At 38.1% G+C, this 17,739-nt stretch overlaps 1 long non-coding RNA gene across 1 annotated transcript; it reads right to left on the bottom strand.

The window, feature by feature from the left end:
- Nucleotides 1-3,905: 3,905 nt before the first annotated feature.
- On the bottom strand, nt 3,906-11,173 carry LOC125781204 (uncharacterized). The gene is made up of 3 exons (XR_007424422.1): nt 11,066-11,173; nt 4,718-4,863; nt 3,906-4,200 (listed from the first exon to the last, which is right to left on the bottom strand). It is a non-coding gene; the product is annotated as an uncharacterized LOC125781204 (long non-coding RNA).
- Between the last annotated feature and the right edge of the window lie 6,566 nt (nt 11,174-17,739).

Raw genomic sequence — 17,739 nt, 5'->3', positions numbered from 1 at the left:
TCTCTGTGTGGCTGCCTAACATTTGTAACCTATCAAAAGCTCCAGTTACTTATTCCATGCAGCAGTGGTTCTTAATCTGTTCTTATAATCACTGTCAGCATGGTAGTAATGGGTTATATACTGTAATATAACATAACATGAAGGGCCGTGTGTGGAAAAGCTGGGAATGACCAAAAATATTGCTACAGCTGTGTGTAGTTTGGAGGAAGAAGACTGAAAAAACAAGCAAATGGCTAGAGCACTGTGTGTGCGCACAGATGTGCTGACCTCTGCCCTGTTCTGTGGATAAGTAGGGTTTAGCCTCTTGGCTGTGGCTATGGGGTTAGATGGTTTTGGGTGGATAGTTTTTTTATAAATGAAGCAGTGAGGATCCTGACTTCACTCTGTCTTTCTGCTATCTGTCTTCTGCTGCATGAATGGTTTTTCAAACAACAAGTGACTGAATGTCCTTTCTCTCTCTCTCTCTCTCTCTCTCTCTCTCTCTCTCTCTCAATTAAGCTTGAAGGTTCCTTAAAAGATGTAAACAAATCTACACTACATGGTAACTATATTTACATGTAAAATGTATTTCGTCACATGCCTATTGCCATGTCCATGTTAGAAACTCTGCGCTAACCTGCAGAATATGCAGTTGGGTCATTCTTTATTAAATGGAATATAATTTCAGCAAGAGTCATGTGAAGTTATCTCTCCACAAGGACAATTCCAGCCAGGCACTGCTAGTCACGACCCTTACTTTACACCAGGGGTCACCAATCCAGTCCAGAAAGGGCCGCTGTGGTTGCGGGTTTTCATTCCAACCAGGCACGGGCACACCCTCTATGGGTGGCCACCTGTTTGGGGACTGAGACTGAGGCTGATTGAACAGGTGGAATCAGGTGTGCCACAGCTTTGTTGTAATGAAAGCCTGCACCCACACCGGCCCAATGTGGACAAGATTGGTGACCCCTGCTTTACACTGTGCTGTTCACTGTTCCCTCACTAATGACTAATTGTGCAGAAAAGAAAAATGAAAAAGATCAAAATAAGACAGGAAAAAAGCAAAAAAAGAAAGAGTGGAAATGTATGACAGACGGCAACACAAAGGGTTTTTCCATCCAAAAAAACAGAGCACATGGTGTGAATAGGTGGTGCATTGTTCTACTGTATTCAGTGATTTTTAGCACTATTCATGTCCTAGTCTCAAGTAGTAGTAGTTCTCAACTATAGGCAGTGACTACTCAGAGCCATCCAGACAGTCCACCAAATGTCTGCTCTATCTCTAAAGGGCCATATTTTAGAAATGTATAGGTGAGCCATCAACCATGCACCACGTAGCTTGAGGATGCAAAGGGTATTCTTTGCGCAGCTCAAAATGCACCAGAGGCATGTACTAATTCTCTTAATCTATTGTGGGTGTCTTTTGGGTGTAATGTGCACCTGCATTGCCAAGATATTAATGAACATCTGACAGTTGACTGTTGTCAGGTTTGAAATCAGTCAGTGGCACAACTGTTTTTTACCCCCAAGATAACAATACACCAAAAATTTACCTGAACACACTCCACTTCCAGACCACCATGCCTCTCGCTGTAGATTTATTCCTTAACTCTTTCGCTACTTTAACGGCACAAGTGCAAAGAGAGAGTGTATGCTGATGGCTTGGTTTAAGATAGCAATGAGTATTGCAACGTGCCTTGTGCAGAATTATAAAATAGGGCATCAAGTATGGCATCTCAAATAGAGCAAAAATATGCACAGGCAGGTGTCCCTGGGGACTAGTTTAAGAAGCTCTGTAATAGACTACTCTGACAGTGAGAACGCTGTGAGAATGTGAAACAGAGAGATTATCTGTGTCATTCAGAGCACAGGAACAGAGAGGCAGGAGGACAGTTCTCAGTTTGCACATAAGCAAAAAACAAAACCAAAACCAGTGCACAAAAAGCTGAACTGCTTATTCTTAGCATCAGAGATTTAACCGCAGATAAAGCAGTCCTCAAAGCCATTCTGAACTGTTTAAGTAGAATTGTACATCATTACAGCAGTACGGGCTTAGTATATTAACTCTGACTGTAAGCTGTGGAATCGCGTCCAAAATGTGTAATGAAATCATCTGTGAACAGTAAGATGCTCTACGGTCGAGCTGAATGACTTCACTGTGGTTTTCCTTGAAAAGGCAGATAAAGAGGTAATTAGTGGGACGGTAGTGGACTCTGTTAAACTGCAGAAATCGCATGATGGCAGGAGTAGAGTGAGTGAGTCTGGCAGATGCTGATGCTGTGTGGAGGAATGTGGCTGAATGCACCTCTGGTTCCTGGAATGCCTCTGGCTTTATCTGCAGTGGCTTTAATGGAATTACCTCAGCCTAGGCCCACAAAGAGGGATTCCTGGAACTCCGGAGGGGTTTTTGTTATGACAGGCTTGGCGAGTTAACTTGAGTATATAGACTTGACTCGTATGTTCAGTCTTATGGTACTTAAGCATTCAAACATACGAAGATTAAATTGCAATGTGAGTTGGGGCCAAGTTGCCACTCCTAAAGTCACGGGTCTTATTCATAGGGTCTGTCATTTGAGCCATCACGTATATTACAAAGTGAAATTTCCAAAATTCCAAAGACTTTGTCTCGACAAGCAATATTTTAAGGAAACAGTTTTTTTTCTATAGTTACATTGAATTATGAAATATGGGAGTACTTATTGCAGTAAGGAACTTTATGAGGAATTTAACTGCAGTTATGTAGCAACACTGTAACAATACTGTCTTGGCAAGTCAATCATATCAATGTAGAGATTGTTGAGATGATAGTTAGGTTATTCAATTAAACATATTAAATATGTGTTTATTTGTTTTAAGTTACGCTAAATGTCCAAATGTTTCTCCTTGTAACAAATGCATTCAACTATGGTTGCAACCATTGTCTAGTCCCTGTAAACAAGTATGCCAGAAGAATAGAACTTTCTGGAGCAGATCAGCCTGAACCTGTTGGCATCATACCGTGTGCCAGTTTCTGTAGAATGATAGTGCCAATCCATCCTTTACATTTGGGAGAATGGGTTAGGTATTTGGGGATGAGGGGGATCATCCAACATCCTGTGCTTACTAAAGCTATTGTCGCTCCAAAATCTAGTAAAAAATCTAGTAGAAAGTCCTCTCTGTACAGTGGAGACAGTAACTCCAACATAAGCAGTGTATACTCCATACTATTTTAGAAGAAATATTGTATGAAGATATGCCCTTTTAATTTTATGATTTATGCGAATAATTATGACCAATGTTGTCTGGGTAGAATTGGCAGAAATCAATTTCACATTTTATGCAGGAGACCCCCATACACATGCAGAGCTGTAAAAAAAAATTTGCCTATAGGTTTCTCTTGTTTTGTTTTTTTTGTAATAATTAATTTTTTTAGATTATCAAATAAACTTTAATATCAGACAAAGATAACCCGAGTAAATACAAAAAGCAGTTTTTAAATGGTAATTTCATTTATTAACTGACAAAAGTCATCTAAACCAACCTGGCTCTATGTGAAAAAGTATTTGCCCCTCCATGAATTAACATTTTTTGGAAAGCTGAGTTAAATTTCACTGACCACAACCAGGCCTGTAGAATCAATGAATCATTTAAAATGAACCTGTCTGACAACATAAAGCAGGATAAAATATCGCCTAAATCAACCCATTATGCCCTGATCTACAGAAAAACAGTTGAGAAGTCATTGACATCTATCAGTCTGTAAAAGGTTACCAAGTAATTTCTAAGGCTTTGAGAATCCAGTGAACCATAGTCAGAGCTGTAACCTTCCCAGGAGTCACTAACCTACTCAAGTTATTTAAAAAGGGCATGGACAACTCATTCAGGAGGTCACAAAAGAACCCAGAACAACACCTAAAAAACTCAAATGAATGTCTCACTTACCTCAGTTTAGGTCAATGTTATAATTTAATAAGAGACTGGGCAAAATTTTTATTTATTGGAAACACTGCTGAACAAGAGAAACACAAAGGTCCATCTCACATTTGCTAAAAAACATCTTGATGATCCATAGGACTTTGAGAAGAAAATTTGTGTGCTGACGAGACAAAAGTGAAACGTTTTGCAAGGTGTGTCCCTCATACTAAAAAGTTAAATATGGTGGTGCAAGTTAAGCTCACTCATACTTGGGTTCTTCATCAGGACAATGCTCTGAAGCAAATCAGCAGGTCCCCCTTGGAATGCCTAAAAAACAAAATGAAGGTTTTTGAGTGGCCAAGTTAGTGAGCCAAAATTCCTGCACAGAGATGGGAAAGGCTTAAGTGACAGTTGTCGCCAAGTTGTCGCCACAAAGAGTGACACAACCAAGTTATTAGGTTTAGGGGCAGATACTTTTTTTTTTACATATGGCCAGGTTGGTTTGGATAGATTTCTTTCACTTAGTAAATGAAATCATCATTTAAAAAGTGCTTTTTATATGTATTGTATTTGTCTGACATTAAAATGTGTTTGTTAATCTAAAAATGTAATCTGAATGAAATCTGTAGAGGGCAAATACTTTTCACATTACTATGTCATACACAAGCCAGTGTAGTTCTTTAGCTTCCCTGGAACGTGGGACACAATTACTAATTTCTATCCGATGACTTTTGGCACATCCATGTATTATACAGCCTTCCCATAAAAGAAAGTGCTTTAAAATGCAGTTGCTTTATAAAGAGTTAACAGAGAGAAGTGCTAACAAATCTTTTCCATAGCTCACCCATTTGCCTGAGGGAGGAATTCGCCATAGTTTTGCATTGCAGGGAAGCCATGAGTCATGCTTCTCGGCTATTTGGCGTGAGCCGAGCTGGAGGCTTTTCCTCTGACCATTTCTCATTCTCAGCAGATCTACAAGAACCTCAGTCACTGCAAGAGAAATAATGTTGCTATGGGGAGAACTTTTATTTGTATTTATTGCCTCTCATTCAAATTCAGAACCTCTCTGTTTAGGCCCAACAGACGGTTTGATAAACACTGAGCACTGAGAATGCGTCATGGTCAGCTAGTGTGCAAGCAGCAAATTGCTTGCTCCAGAAACTGAACCCGAATTCCAGTACTGTTAATCAAACAATCAGAAAATAGAACGGTTTCATGTTCACGTTCTGCTGGAGGGAACCTTTCACTTTAGACTAGGGTTCTGGTAAGTGTAACATCAGTGACACTAATAAGACTGACAGTAAAACAGTGTTAGACAAATTGTTTCTTGGTCATTTATGGTATTCTAAGACCCATTTTCTCTGATCTCACATCTGCCAAGGCATGTCTCTGTTCAAACTGTGTCTCTACCTGCAGTGAAATGAGCAGGAATCCACATCATAATGGTGTCATTCAGATGATACTTTTTGGCCAAAACCAGAATTTCCTAATATGACATGACGCATTAGTAAGCAAGCTTAATGGAAACTTCTTTCTCGGTGAGTCTTTGTGAGTCATATTTCTGTTAAAGAGTATAAAAAAATCCACTATTTTATTTTTCAGAGTTGGATTAGCCATTTAAATTAACTTTTAGCTGCCCTGAGAGGTGCCTATATACTCTGATATGCCAAAAATCCCAAGTTTACATTTGCCGTGTCCCATGAAATCTAAAAAAAAAAGACTGCAGTGACCTGTGGGATACTCTGGATGATGTGATTCCTGCCAGAGCCGATTGTCTGTTCATATAGACAATTCTAACCAGACACTGCCAGTAATGACTATATCATTACTACATACATACAGTAAGAATGTGCTGTCCACTGTGGGTGATAATGCCTTCTATGATGTATTCTGTTTACACAATTAACACTGTGAATTGAGCATTGTTAAATTTATGTATTTAACTTTGGAAATTAAGTATCCCATTCATCTGGTTCCCACTATTATGCTTCACTTAAACTGAGCACTTAATTTACAAGATAACATCTCACAATTTATACAGGTGTGGGTGTTCCCAAGCCACCCACTTAGGTAACACTAAGTGATGAATTTACATATTGCTATCGCATGACTTTTGGCATGTCTATGTAGATTCCTTGTCTGTACTGATAATGAAAACTGCCTTAATAAGAAGCAGTGTGGAAAATATTAGCATTGCCATGCATTAAACTCTGCACACTTCCCTGGAACATTCTAATAAAAGTCTCTAAAAAAACATGGTAAAAGTGTGGTCAGACACCTAGGGAGGTGTACAGTAACCCAAATGCTAGTCACACAGCTTAGCCTAAAGTTGGTAATCAAGCTGTACAGGCCGTGTCTTGCTCAAGGCACTTTGCGGTTGGAGGGAGAAGGGTTTCCTGACAGAGTGAGTGAGTCATCTTCCCAGTGTCTGCAAGCAATTCCTTGAATGGGCTGAATTGAGCAATGAATGGTTAGAACATCTCCTGACACAAATGCATTGCTCTTCTTCAGTATAATTACCCACCAACATACACATGCATGCATGCACACAGTCATAGACACACAATAAAACACAGAATATAGAACAACCTCATTTAACTGACAGATAGACAGTAGACAGAATTTACAGGACTTAAGACAGATCAACTCATCGGTTCACATTTACACTTCAAAGTTTACTAATAGCCAAGATTTAGAGTTTAAATAGCTCGATAAAATGTTTAAAGAGAACCTTTAGCTCTATAAGATAAAATGAGTCTATTGATTATTAGGCTTGGCTAAATTTCTATTTGTTTGGCTCTCCAGCACACTGGATTTAAAATTAGACTAAAACTTCTCAAGTCATTTAATTTCTATATAATTAATTTGTTCATTTATTCACTGTTTTTGGCAATTTAATGCAACTAGTTTACAGAAGATGAATGTCTGAACTCTGTGACCCACAGACATCCCCAGACAACTAGAGGTAAATTCCAGTTTCCCTAGTAGTTCCCTTCAAACAGAACTAGATTTCTTGATAAGATTGTGACTAAACCAAAAGCAGTATCAGCTATATCTCAGGCAAAAACGTAAGTGATTACAGGTGTGGTCTGATTAGACACTGGAATTTGCCACAGGAAGGCAAAAAGTGCTTCCCCCAAGTCTCTCCGATGCCGTTTTTGAGTAGTGTATCTTTTGGTGAGAGATTGATGACTGATAGATATGCTTCTAAAACACACAATCTGCTCAGTTTACAAACTGAGGAGGGGGGGACTGAGAATCATTGGACTGAGAAAAGCAGAATGTCATTTTTGACAAATTGCCTGCCATTTAGGCAAACATTAACCAGCACAGTCATCTTTGTTTGCATTGGGATCATAAAGATTCCTTCTGACTGGAACAGTATTGTCTTCAGCAACAAATCCAAGTTAAGTTCAGGAATAACACAAGTTAAACATTTGTAGGCACATATACATTCAAACTGAGATCTTTGAGTTGAACCAACTTATAATAACTGAGTGTAGTCTGTTGCCATTGGCAGCTTCTTTTCCATTGGCTTCTGTCACAATCTATCTGCTAACTATGTCCAACAGTTTCTGACTAACACTCCCCATCAGTGTGCAGTGATTCCCCCTGGGCTACCTTAGAAATAAAGTTCCCCTTAGTTGTAAAAACTTGATGTTTTAATTTATGCTAACTCAAGTTTTTATTCCCCATTACTTAAAACTTTGAGCAAACTGGCTGCCTTAAAAAGTTAAGTAAACTCAACTTATCAGGTCTTACAGTATAACAAAAGTAAAACAAAGTTAAATCAACTTCCTCTTTAGTTGTAATAACTTGATGTTTTAATTTATGCCAACTTAAATTTCAATTATCCATTTCTTTACTTTTTAAGGCAACTGGTTTCCTCTCATTTTTAAATAAGTAAATTCAACTTATTCGGGCTTACAGTGTAGTGATAGGTGGAACTCCTGCAGAACAACCTGCAGCAACTTGTGTTGCCTCTTATGGCAGGGCTTCCAACTGGCATATTTTAGAAGGATAAATGTCACTCACACACAACAAGCGTTTCCCAGGAATAGCTTCACCAGCTTGTAACACTATGTTGGCCTTCTCGGTTGGCCTTATTATAGCTAACCAATATTTTTTTTTTCTGTATGTGTTGGTTCTTGTTTAATGATGCTGTTAAATGGTATTATGAATATGTACTCAACTGCAGTTCTCTTAACAGACATTCTCAGTTCTCAGTTTTTCAGTGTTCAGAGAATATAAGGTTACTGCTTACGACCCCAGAGGATATGAATGCAGATTGGCTATTCTGTGTGGTAATATGCTCATTTTTACTTCTTCTCAGGACAAGTGACTGGCTTAGGCAGTCAAGACGGAAACTTTGGATCTTTTCAGGGCAAAAACAGGGATTTCTCCATGGATCCATAGCAGCCATCCAATGAGTTGTGACCTGCTGAATCTGAGCACTTATGGTTTTATGCTTTGGATCCCGAAATTATATTGCACATCCCCTTCCATTGCTGTTTATGAGACTATGAGCCAGTGCTTTATATGAATCATTAGAATCCTGTGGTGTATTCTTCTTTTTGTGATATTCTTCTTGGCATATTTTTGACAGAATTTTGAATAGTGCGCCTAATCTGTTCATTTTTCTTCAATGTTGAAAATATTCTTCAGCCATCCACTGCTGTGGTTTTCTGTGGACTGCCAGGTCTTGTTAAATATGTACCATGCAACTAAATGTGATGCACATAATGTCTGAGATATGTTTATGATTTATTAGCATTTAGCAATAGGATGACAGTCTGCCTTACTGGCATTGACACTTCTTCAGTCCCTATTCTCGCAGCAGTAACTCACTCCAGATGCAAATACTACATATAAATTTAGCATTAGACTTTATGATGGTTAGCTCTCTAGAAACAGTAGCCAACGCAGATGTCAATTGTTCAATTACTTTATTCTTTTAATGTGGGTATCAACCTATTAATCCATCTTTAATTCATATTTTCTAGATAAAAGAGTTCACAAATTCAGCACAGTTGGTGAGAGTAAAGTTAATCTGGGCAAATAAAGGTGTGCAGGAAAAGACCAACAATCACTTTGAAGGAGCAACGGAGTTCAGGGGCTCCTGCCAAACCCTGCCTAGAGTTAAAACTGGTGCAAAATACACTGAGATGATGTCAAAAAAAAAACTTTAAAAAATCTTTAAGGAAGATTTATTAAACATTCAGCAATGTTTTCTAACAAATCAACAATTTGTGTAATTTACAAGAACAGTAAGATACATCATTAAGAGCTGTGAACAGTTATGCAGTTAAAAAAACATAATTAATTTGATTCAGACTTTTTTATATTGGATTAATCTGATGCAGTACCTTTCTCAAGATCAACATTTTGAAAAGTCTGAGATATATTGATTAACACCTGCCGGAAGCAGTTAAATAACATCAAGATAAATGTTCTTTAGTAGCCAAGTGAATGTTCAGATCTCAATCCTACTGAGAATTTGTGGCAATTGTGGAAATTGCAGTCCTTAAAAGATTTTCAAGCAACCTGAAGAACCTGGACACTCCCAATCAGTGTGCCTAGCTGGTAGAAAATTATTTTAACATAATTAATGCTGTTCACATTAAAATATGCTTCCAAAAAGTAGTACTACTATTTTAGTTTTTAACATATAAACAAAGAACTGACAATTTTTTTTTACTTTACTTTATTTAAAACAATTTAGCTTGAACATCATGCATCCTATTTAATTAATGATGCCATTTAATGGAGAAAAAAAAACACTTTTACAAGGCACTGCACTTACCCTTTAACTTCATAGTTAAAAGAGGTTTATAGTCATTACCTCATCAATAACAACAAAAAATCATTGCCAAAAACACCAGAACACTTTTTAATTTACATAGTTAAGCTGGATGTGCCTCGTGTACTAAGGAAAACATTTGCTACAGACCCTCCAGCTAACAGAGTCCTGAATATTTGGGAATGGGCTTAGATGTTAAGATGTTATCACGCTGACATTATGTTTACCATCTTTAAACCAGGCCCATAGAATTTTTTAAACAGCTCTAGCAGCCCTTTGCCCTCAGAGTAAACATGTACCCTCATTCCTGATGATCGTGGCCCAATCCTGTGGTGAGCTGTGACCCCTCACTCAATTTCAACAGCACAATGCAAAGCTGAAAACTCTGGGATGAAGCAACCAGAATGAAAACAACCAGTAATAGACGCCATTTACTGAAAGTGGGATCACTGTCGACAGGGGGCAGGGGGGCAGGCATGTGACCTGATAGGGATGTTTTTATTGGAAAATGAAAGACAAACATCCACAATTAAAGTCATTAAAGGACAAAATAAATAGTATGTGTGATAGATTATAGAAGTTAGAAAATTAAAGTTATCACAGGGCCTAGTTCTTATCGTGCTACACTGTATCTTCTTTTTTCATTATCTGTAAAGTATGCAGACTCTGACCTTTTTTTGTACCGCACCGTATGTTCACCTGATGTTTGAACCCCTAATACCAGTGTAATTCCTGGAAAAGGCCCCCACTCCCCACTCAAAGTATGTAATTAGAGATAAATAATGCATTGATTGCTATCTCCTGCCCTTACATCATAACTGTTTATCGTAAGTGTAAGAGCGTAAGAGTGTTCCCATGAAGTAAAACTTCACTTTGCTGCCATGCCTGGCCTGGAACTGAACCAATGCATCTAAATATATACATACTTATGTCTCCCTTTGATTATTAAGTGCGACTGGGCTGAAATTCCGTGGTGCTGGTGATGATGTGGAGGGGGTTTAGCAGTGACGCATGGAGTGCGCACATGGAGGCCGAGTGTAGCGTGTGAGGACACATCTGTTCCTGAAGGTGACTCAGACCCTCTCTGTTCTCTCCCGTAACTTTTTAAAGCCTGCTTGAGAGGGCCTGTACTCACACTATCGTTCAAAAACACTTCAAAATCCTTACAGAGAAGACGCTGGAATTAAATTATTTAGTTTTTTACTTTCATCTTGGAGATATTCCCTTCTCAGTAATACGATGATTACTCAGGTTATCGCCTTCAGACTAACGGAAGGTTTCTTTCTTTCTTTCATCTTGTCGGTTTGCGTAACTAGGTCAGCAAAAGCCATTAAGAAAGCTTTTTGTGAGCCTGCTAATCAAATTTAAATGAAATCAAAGGTTTTACTGTACCTCTGTGAGAATGAATGACTGGGTTCTTTCCATTTCCTACTGTAGTGGTTAGCCTATAGTTGCTCTGTGGCTTTAGATATGATCTGTACTCCACTCTGATACACTACACTTTGCTGTGAAATGACTCTGACTCTGCATTTTAGGGTTACAGGGTGATATGCGAGTGCTGGATCACATGTGAGAGTGAGTCAGAGTCTACCGGGAGTCTGTGAAGTCAGTATTGTTGCCCCCTTCCTCCCCCCTTCCCCACGCCCTCTGCGTGGCCTTGGTCGTGTCCTCATTTCACCTCTGAACTGGAGAGGAAAGTAAAGTAAATTTAAGCCTTGTTTCCAAAGCTGTGTTCACAGGCCATCGTGCCGCCTTTACGATCATAGCGCTGGAGCTTATTTTCAGAGGACCTGGAGGGTGAAGGAAAAATAGGCTCCAGGACAGTCTGACTAAGCCTGAGCTGAAGTCAGTGAGCAGTGTTTGCATGTGACTGAGGCCTGACTCTTTCACAAGGCCTTGTTATACGCTGTAATACTGGTATAACAGCAAACTCCCAAAAAGTGTACAAATTAAAATGTCAGTTACAGCTTAAACACATCAAAAGCACCAGGAACGGAAATGTTACGCCTCCTTAATTGAGTGATGTTCTAAATGTTGTTCTTGCGCGTGATGTTTCTTTCAACATCTTCACCTTAATGAGCACCTTCAGGTTTAATTTTCCCATGTCTGCATCTGATAAGAGTTTACCCCACTGAGTGCTGTGTAAACTTCGTCATGACATGCTACAGTGTCTAATTCTTTCCAGACTTCCAGTGAAAGGTCAGTGACGTAACGTTTTCTGTGTGCCCTAGTTGAGCACATGGTCATTTTCATGGTTATGCTCCCAAGCTGGATCTTGCATGTCTCACACGGGTCTGTTTTGAGTTGGTACACCCTCACAGCGTAGGGAAACCATCCATCATTCTGGAACTTATTTGGACCTTTTGTGCAAAGTCTGCCATTGCCATAGTGAAGACTTTTGTTTTTCAAGGCGGCTTTTCGTTTCCAGACAGACGGGTTCAGCAGTTGCTCTTGGCTGCTATCGTGACACAGTGAATATGGTAGTTCTGGGACTCAGTGCAGCGGCTGTCCATATGCAAATGACCAACAGAACTGCTAATGTGTCCTCCGGGTCGTGGCTGGCATTTGATGATGACTACCAGACTTATGATGCATTAGTTACCTGTTAAAGCTTAGCACTGATGATTCTCAGCGGTGCTGTTATTAGTGGTGTTAAATGGAGAGCAGGGTAAAAATGTTTAAGATATAACTGAATAAATTACATGAACTGGATAGTATTTATAGTAGCATTCCCTACGTTTTATAATATTATAATGTTAAATTAAATCATGAAGAACATTCCTGAAGATGGCTGTGTGCTGCTCTGATTATACATATAACTAGCCTGTTCTTTCTTTGAAATTATTGATAGTAATATTCCTCAGTTAGGAGGGGACAAAACACATTCTTATAAGTAGTTTCAGTGTCCTGCCACAACCATCCCTGCAATGTCTAATATTTATTTATTCTAACAACATAAGAACAGAGTGGTCTAGCAGGTTTGATGAATGTAATTGCTCTCTACATTTTAACAATATTTCATCACAATGAACAAAACAACCAAAACAATGTATGTTAATATGCGTAAAATTATTCAGCTATTTAATTACATTAACCTGTATTAAAAGTACTCTTCTGCATTATCTTATCAAAAAGTGCACTTTCACTTTAAGTGCATGCAGAGCACTCCACTATATACTGATTGATTCGCTAGTCACAGCTTAGCAGCTATAACTGAGCATGAGCACCTTTGACAAGCTTTCAGAATTTGTAAAGAATGCTGTATGTCACATACTCCTGATAAAAAGAAGTCAAAATAATATAAAATCTCAAAGATCTTGAATAAAGATAAGTTTAATCTTTTTACTTTGGATTATGTAATTTTAGTCATCTAACCAACTATAACCAGTTTAATAACTTGTTTACTAATTAGCAAGATCCACATTTTTGTTGTCAGGTGTTTTAAAGTCAGAAAAACAAAGCAAAATATTGTTAAGAGAATCCCAGCTCTAAAATTGTGAAACCTTGGATAACAATAATATTTAACATTGTTCCACCACATTTCTCTTTCAGATCCATGACACATAAACTGAAATAGAATTGTTCTTACTGTGATCGGTTTGTTTTGGTTTCAGACCAATTACTTTTGCAATTGGTAATCACCCCTAAATGTTCTGAGGTTTGTGGTAAGGTTTTGTGATTTGAAAGCTATTGAAAACAAGAACCCTGAGGCCCCATGGTTGGCAAGTGTATATGAAAAAATACAAAGGCTCTTTTACACTGAATGTCAAAACGTTTGGGGACACCCCTTTTACTAGGTATTACTAGGTATTTAGCTACATTCATTTACATTCATTGATGACATAGATAAATGTGCAAATGCATACACAGCTTAGTATAAATAAATATGAATCTATTTGCACCATTCTTAATACCATGTGTCGGCCAGATAGGATGTGGCTGAATGCGAACATATTGCAATGCTCCTGATCCAGGGACAATTACTCCTGTAAATGCAGGATAAACTCATACATACCCTGTATTTTTGAAGAAACAACAAATAAAGGTTTGTGTCCCAATACGTTTCTGCATACAGTGTATACTTTGTAACCAGAAACCCCTATTTTATTAAACTTCTACTTTACTCATGAGTTTCCTACTTCCTCCCTCACTATTATAAGTCGACTTCTGTGGTGGACTTATAGTAATCCATTGCATGCTGTGGGTGCTTGATCCACATCTTCCTGGCACTGCTGGGAGGAGTCTTTAAAATATGATGCGTTTATCTAACAGTGCATATGGAGCTGAAGACCCTGGCCTGGAAAACCTTTCTTTTGAAGTATTGTGCACTTCAACTGAGGAAATCTGATTAGGAGCAGCAGCTGGTGCCCATGAAACAGGAAATAACGGGTGATGTTTCTGGTAAACCAGGTCAGCCAGTGTGATACAGAAAACACACACACTCATACATATACATACAAAGCTGGTCTATCCTGCCTGCCCTAACATGACACATCACCACCAAGGCCACAGTCACCACTGAGCACAGCCAGGAAAACGTATTCTGCTCAGCGGAGCAAGCCAAGCCCAATGAGTTCTGTATTATTTTCCCAACAATAAGCTTCTCTTACCTAATGACCCTCACAGCCTGTCCCCACAGAGGGGGCTTACTGAGCTGCAGCCATTTTGCCACATAATCAGTGTGACATCTGGGAACATGCTTGTCTGATGAATGTTTGGTAACCTCGGTACTTCCAGTAAAATTGGCAAGGCTGTTGTTTTTGTCTTGTTCAGCGTGAGGGTTGTTCACAGTGAGGTTTGAACAAAGGAATGAGGAGTGATAAATAAATACATTCCCTTTAAAATGTTGTCAAAATCATTAGAAATCCTGAGGGTCTAACTAATGGCTATATTTTACTTAACTTAAGCTCATCTGCAGGTCAATGTGTTCATTTCTTACAGCACAAAAAAAAAAACTGCTTTAAATCAAATTTGCAGAATTCCCCCTATTATACATTATACATTTAGTTGATTGGATAAGACCTGTTTAGTGTTGTAATCAAGACCACAAGAGCAGAGGCTGAGTCAAGACCAAGACCGGGAAACTTTGGGTTGGTTTCCTGGACAGGGATTAAGCCTAGTCATAAACCATATTTTACTTTCAATTTAAAAAAATCTCAATTTCCAATGTTGTGTAGTCCAAGATTAAACTTAACACGTGTTTGGAAATCTGCCCCATTGAGTCAGAGTAAAGTAAACGCATTTTCATCATATAAAAACAGAAAGAAGAAACTGGGATAAAATTGAATGTAATGTGATTGGTAATCACTTTATTATCATTTATAAAATACATATTTTACATAAATATATATATATAATCAAATATTACTTTTCATCATATATTTTGCAAAAAGATATATATATATATATCCTAAGATTATGATTATCATTAAATTACAGTTTTTCCAAAATGTGTGAAATCAGTATAATAAAATAAAATGATCAAAAATACATAGATGAATAATACATTTTATGATTGGCTGAGTAAATTAATAAAATAATGAAGTACATTCACCTGTCAATGTTATATCAAAAGAGTGCTAAAGCAATAGTTCAGAGTTTAGAGAACAAAAAAATGCCAAATATTAAGTACATGCATATGAACAGAAAACATAAACAATTTTACAAAATACTTTAAAAATTTCAGAATGGCGCTGTCATCACCACATTATGTATTTTTTTCATTGTTTTAACAATATTATTGTGTATAATACGATATGGCACGCCCATAATCGACATCCATTAAGGCGCCTTAAGATCCCACCAACAGAAGACTGGACTATCCATATGGTCGACAGGAGTCAATACCAACTTGACAGCACTTAATGACAAGCTTAGGAAGTAATAAACGCGGGAATATGAGGGGTTAATGCTTTTGTTGCCATAGCTATGCTTCTTGTGAGGAAAAACATGCCCGATAATGCATGTTATTAAAGCGCAGTTAAGATGCCTGGACTGTACTGCAGTTAAAATTCCTACACCATTAGTGTGGCCAGTATTTTCTGCAGGTTTCTTATTACCGTTCATTACGAGAGAAGCCCGCCGAGCTGATCGGGCCGTGTGGTCAGCGGACGTGTAGAGGGGAGAACTTTGTGGAAGTGAGCTTGAGTCACATTCACTCAGCGATGACTGGAGGGGAAGATGCTTCTCGCTTTCCCAGACAACAGCTGGGAATGACACATCTGAGCAGAGGGAGTCTCCCACCCGTCTGTCTGTCTGTTACACTCATCCCTCTTTTCTTCTGCCTTTTAAGTGGGATTGCAGGAGGTAATCACACTATTGTTCTTCTTATGTTTTTTTAATTCATTGTTTTGTAACTAATTTAATTTTCACCTGTTTTTTGAAGCTACTTTGCCTTCAGTTATCAACATATCAACACTGGACTTGTGTACACAGCTTCTGCCTTTGGTTCACAGTAATCTCAAAACCAGTTTTGGGGTCAAAAAACTCCTAAAGAAAAGCATGTCTGTAAAGTTTAACAAAAAAATCTTAACTTCTCTACTGACAAATGTTTTGGACTAAATGTGGAACATTTACATAAAAAAGCATAAAGCACCTTATCAACCATCATATCCAACACCTAGGCAAAAACATATTAACACCTTAGCAACAGCTTAGGAACCAATGCATTGGCACATAACCCCCTAGCAATCACTAAGCTTTGCCTTCACAACCAACACCTATACTATAACCATACCTGAGCAACCACCTAGCAACAATCAAGCAACACCTTACCAAACACCTAGCTCAACCATAGCAATCACCATAGCAATACCATATCAACCAAGAGCTAAAGTATAGCAACACCTGGCAACACTTTAGTGACCACCAATCATTGTCACCAAACACATTGTCAACCCTCTATCAACCATCTTGGAACACCCCATGATCCAACAGCTATATCATAGCAAACCTGAGCAACTACCAATGACTTACAACTTTAGCAACAACACATATATCATCGTTCTTATATTTTTTTTCTAAGAAAAATATTTTTTTGATTTCAAAGTTTTTTCTCTTAAATCTTGACAAAATACAGTTTTATCACAGTATACAGTTTTTCTCTTTCAAGTTAATTTGTAATAAACTCTAGTAAGATGTTATTATTCTTTTCCAGCAATTTTTTAGTTATGTGTGTCTTGTATGGCAGTCTGAGGACAATTCTGCTGTTCTATTTTCGCAACAGCTTTATTCTGGAGTGTATTTGGGAAGGAAGACACATTGTCTTAAAGCTGTTCCGTTTGCGTCAGTCGCTGCCTGCAGCACACCGCCGTTCCGGCAGTCTGTTTTCCAGGCTGCATCACAAAAAAAACAGAACAAGAACAGAAAATTGAGAAACAGTTCAAACAGAAGTGCACTTCCTTTGTTCATTTTCTGTATGTGGAAATGTCAATTTCATGAAAAGCAGAAAAAAAGAGAAAAAGAGAGTGAACTTCAAGTTGGTTTCGACATTTTCCTCCTGTCTAGCGTTCTTTCTGGCTTTAAGGCAACTTCTTTGAATTGGGTGGATTTAATTAAGCATTTGGCAGTTAAGTAGTTGGGTTAAATACACTTCATTAAATATAATATATATAATAAAAATAAATGCTGTTGTATCTTGACCTGACTCCTCACTAACTTTTCAGGCAGTCTCAGTGTTCATATGCTTTAGCAATCCAGTATACTTATTACGATCTGTTTAATTTCACAGAAATGTCTGACTGAAGTTCAGACCCAGGTGGGTGGATAATGTCCCAAAACATGAAAATACACTTTACAAACTTTAATGTCTAATATTTGACCTACAGTACCTGTCATTTTCTGCACTGTAGATTAATATTAAAGTCATAAAAACTATAAAGAAAACATATGGTATTATTTAACAAACAAAATTGTCACATCTTGGCATTTTCTTAGTCAGCTTTATAAGGTAGAGTCACCTGAAATGGATTTTAGTTACCAGCTGTGCTGAACTTGTCAAGAGTTAACTACTTACATTTCTCTGCATCTTAATGTGTTTGAGAGCATCAGTTGTAAAGTTGTGAAGA

The sequence above is a fragment of the Astyanax mexicanus genome, chromosome 15, assembly GCF_023375975.1.
Source record: "Astyanax mexicanus isolate ESR-SI-001 chromosome 15, AstMex3_surface, whole genome shotgun sequence".
NCBI lineage: Eukaryota > Metazoa > Chordata > Actinopteri > Characiformes > Acestrorhamphidae > Astyanax > Astyanax mexicanus.
The sequence above is the reverse complement of the archived record's forward strand: the minus strand, read 5'-3'. Positions and strand labels throughout refer to the sequence as shown.